Genomic DNA, 4,496 nt, shown 5'->3' on the forward strand with positions numbered 1-4,496 from the left:
ATCCCCTCGTCTTGTCATGTGTTTAAATAGTGTTCCCTGTTTTTAGTTCAGTGTTTGGTATTGTTTATGTCTTCATGTGCTATGTGAGTTTTCCTTGTTATAATTAATGTTCTCTGGATTGATGTACTCCTCGCCTCTCGCCGTACCTTGCTCCGCACTCCACTTAGTAGTGCAACCGTGACAGAATACCGGACCAAGAAAAAAGATGGCTGCAGCTGAGGATGCACTGTGGAGTTTGCGGCAGGGAGGTCTGAGGTTGGAGCGATATGTGGAGGGTTTTCTCGAGCTCTCTAACCGGGTGAGCTGGCACGACGCCGCTCTAGGTGCGTGCTTCCTGCTGGGGTTGGATGACGAGATAATCCGCTGCGATCTTCCGATGTGTGAATTTTTTTTATTTTTTTTTCCCCTGATCGAGTTGATTAATCTCGTGCTGTTCTTAAATGGTTCTGATTTAGAAGTGGAAGAATTAAAGAAACTTCCCAAGCCTCGTCATCCAACTCCCACTGGAACGTGCCGTGTCTCCCCAGCTCACACCACGCCGAGAACCTCCACATACCACTCCAACGGCTCCTACCACCTGCCCAACCCCAAATTCCCCGCTGTCCTCCGAAGCTCCACCCTAGTCGTCAGCCCAGTACGGCCGGCTGCTCCCCAGTCAAGCCCGCCAGTGTTGGCTCTCTCCTGCCCGCCGGCCATTCCGATGTCAAGCCCACCGGCCGCTCTGAAGATAGGCCTACCGCTGCAAAGGCCACCATTGACGCAAGCCCGCTGGTCACCGCAACGACAAGCCCACCGGCTGCCCAGTTCCCCCGTAACCAAAGGAGGAGGACGAAGAGAAAAGGACTGTTCTCTGCCTTCATCCTAGCTTCCCGAGTCTAGCCCAGGGAGTGCTCCGGATCCCCCGTTGAGCCCAGGGAGGGCTCCAGTCCCCTGTCAAATTCAAGTTTGGATGATGGATTGATGTAGTCCTCGTCTCCCTCCGTTCCTTGCTCCGCACTCCACTTAGTAGTGCAACCGTGACAGATAAAGTCAGCATATTGCTTTTTCTACATCAAACTGCTGAGTGGTGTAACCAAATGTCAAAATTTTGAAGTTTGTGATTCATGTAATTTTCAAAACAAACGCTAATCTGACAATTCACAAATATCAGTTTCATTCATCTCGTTTCCTCTGGACATTCATTGAAAAAAATAATGATAAATTAATTCTGGAAATGTATCTACTGATGAAGTATACAGTATAATGTTTCCTAAGAGTCCTGTTTTTTTAAAACGCATGTTTGTCCATCCATCACTGTAAAAATGTTAACAGAACTAACAAATTTAGGACAAAAAGCTGCCATTTGGATGAAAAAGAGATTTATTGGATGCTACTAAAACTACCAAATCGTCCAGTTATGACATTGCGGTTATTTTCAACTTCAACTCCTTTTTAATAATATGATGCAAGTTTCAGACCCAAATATTCAGTGCAACCTAAACATCATCTATCCATAAATGTCACTACTGATGAGTTAGGCGTTTATTACTGCATGACCACAGAGGCACCTCCAAAATTCAGCAACGGCACCAGACTTCACATCACTGGTGAGTGAGCATTTAATAATCAGGCCATATAAATATTCAGTGCTTTCAATGTATGGCTATTTATTTTACAGAACCAACTAAATTACCTGAGTGCCAGAATCACACTGTGGTGAAGTATGTTGAGCAGAATCATACGGTGGTGAATTATACTGACCAGATTTAGAGACTATTATTATTATTATTATAAATTGGCCTGAGATCGGTTATAAATGTTTATTCGTTAATTTGTATGTCACGTACAAACTTGTGTCGCGGTGTAATTTAATTCTGTCTCTAAGCTTTAATTCTGGTATAGTCTGCAGTTAATCAAGTAGGGCTCTTTGTGGTCCCACAGTCACATATGTTTGCATCAATCAGTGGTGGGCGATTGTGCTGATTTTTTCAAAATCAAATTAATCACAGTATTTTTCTACTTAAATGCAACACCAATAAAATGACGCTTTGATGTATATTTATCCATTTATTAACATGGTTGACAATACACTGTTAACGGCAAACATGATACTGACATCCAATTACAAACACTGTTTATGCAAAATTGGGCCATGATTAATACGAATGAATGTATATGAATCTTAATTTATTTTAATTTAATTCAAGTGTTTTTGTAACAGTGGTCAACTGTGGTTTCAACTGAAAGATGAGTTTATAGTTTTACAAATAAATGAATACAGGAGGCAAAAATAAATAAATAAATAATAATAATTGTGTAAAGTCTTGTGAAGGGTGGTGCCACAAATTCAGCCTCTGTGGCTCCCTCCGATCACCACCAGAGGGAACATCACTGGAGTACTGAGCGATCCTTTCGGACTCCAATTCCCACAATGCCCCATGCCAGAGACTAATCACCTGCACAGGTGTTTCCTATTGCCCGGTCTATTTAAACTGTGCCTTCCCTGCTCTCATTGCGAAGTCTTGTTTTGCCTTGCAGACATTTCTGAGCGGTTTCCCTGTGTTGATTATCTGTTGATTACCTGGACTGTTTACCCGTTTACGATTGCTTGCTGCCTACCTCTTCTGACCCTGCCTGCCTTGTTGATTCATGCTCTTGTTTGTCTGCCGCCTGCCTCAATCCTGATCACAAACACTGTTTACGATTCTGCTCAGCCTTCGTTGTGTCTAACACCAGTTACCAATCTATGCCTGTATGACCTGCTTTGTGAACCAATAAAGCTGCACATGGATCCTAACGCCACTGCCCCTTTGTTACAGGTGGCAGTATATCACCCTTATTTAACACTTATTTGTCTGAAAATTGTGATGAAATTAATGGGTCAAACTGGAGGAAATGGATGGATGTGAGTGAGCTGAGTGGTTTTAGTAAATTTAGATTTAGTTTTTACAAATGTTGTTTGGATAGGGATTATGAAAATTAGATTTTTTTCCCCCTAAAATGGATTAAAGGACAATTGTTGTAACAATTTGTTTAGTTTTCATGAATTTAGATAGTCAGACTTTTATATTGTTGTTCATGTATGTTAAAAGTCTCTTGTAGTTAACTTGTGTGTGTGTGTATATATAGCTATTATGTTTCATTTGTCATTGCATGTGATGATCGTTATTTCCTGACCATTTTAATCATCTAATAAAGTCAAGTTTCCTAATATTATACTGTGCTTGGGTTCTTCATGTCTTCATGTTTTGGTTGAAATATCAAAGAATGAAGTTGTTGGGGTTTTTTTCAGTTTGAAAAATGTACTGAAGTACTGTAACGGAGTAAAAATGCTTCCGACACTGTGTCTGATGCCCCCCCCCCAATACCCTAGTAACTGAATACGACCCTTGCTACACAAAAAGTGATTGCTACAAACATAAAAAACAGTATTCCAGCTAAGAAAAATCTGACTATAAAGAAGACAATTGATGGTAGTTCTCCATTTAGTCCTCCGTGGTTGCCTCTTCCTCCTGGTCTATCTGTTACAAAACAACAAAGGCAAAGTTAGTAACATTAGTTTGATCAATCACTAACAATGTTGTCAATGAAACTCAGATTATACACACCTCTGACATGAAGCTCTGTGATGACCTCTTTCTGAAATGTGTCGTGTGATGTGTCCCTTGTGATGAAACAGTGGTACTTCCTTGCATCAGTTTGTTGAAGACTGCTGAGTTTGATGGAGAAGTTGCCCTTCTTATACTCCTCTGGGAACGTTTCGACTCTGTCCTTGTACTTTGGCTCTTGGTCTTCAGCTATGCTGCCTCCAATGATGTCACACACTTTCTTGCCTTCATCGTCTCTGAAGTGTACATTGAATTCTTCTATTTTGTCTAGAATCTCACTTTCAGTGATCGAACAAGACAAGATAGCCGAGTCTCCAACAAAACCCTCAACTTTTACCCTCACAGGAGCAGAGGAAGCACCTAAAAACAGCAAACACACCGTTCATCATTCTGCATGTGACATGAAGTTTCATTTAAAATGTTTAAAATCTCACCTGTGATATACAGCAGAAACACAGAGATGATGATGATTATGCACCAACTGTAGAAAGAGAAGATAAAAAGACATCAACAGTTTGCTAACCTACTTTTAGCCCCCATATCTCAGCTATATTCACACTTATTGCAAAGCAACTGGATCTACCTCTCTAGTCGACACTGTGAATCATGTTCTTCCTGTCATTCAAGAAAGTCTATGTCATTCTAAACACTGTATATCTCTTTGTATTTTAATTAAAATGTGATAAATAGCAGCTTATTTTCAGTTACAGCACAAAATGTTGTTAGGATGTCTTGTCTAGAATTATCATTCTTTTTACTTTTGTACAGAAATAATTTAAAATAATAATAATTATTATTATTAATTTATAATAACAGTATACACTAGGAAAAATGGCAAAAAAAAAAACAATTAATTTGATCCACACACCTAATTAGTATATTCTCTCTCTACCAGCTACTGTAAAGCTC

General features: G+C 40.0%; 1 long non-coding RNA gene across 1 annotated transcript; it reads right to left on the reverse strand.

Annotated features, from left to right (window-relative positions):
• Positions 1-3,451: 3,451 nt before the first annotated feature.
• On the reverse strand, positions 3,452-4,087 carry LOC107717678 (uncharacterized). The gene is made up of 3 exons (XR_001637332.1): positions 4,022-4,087; positions 3,588-3,947; positions 3,452-3,500 (listed from the first exon to the last, which is right to left on the reverse strand). It is a non-coding gene; the product is annotated as an uncharacterized LOC107717678 (long non-coding RNA).
• Between the last annotated feature and the right edge of the window lie 409 nt (positions 4,088-4,496).

Source organism: Sinocyclocheilus rhinocerous, unplaced genomic scaffold (genome assembly GCF_001515625.1).
Source record: "Sinocyclocheilus rhinocerous isolate Xijiao unplaced genomic scaffold, SAMN03320098_v1.1 scaffold633, whole genome shotgun sequence".
Taxonomy (NCBI): domain Eukaryota; kingdom Metazoa; phylum Chordata; class Actinopteri; order Cypriniformes; family Cyprinidae; genus Sinocyclocheilus; species Sinocyclocheilus rhinocerous.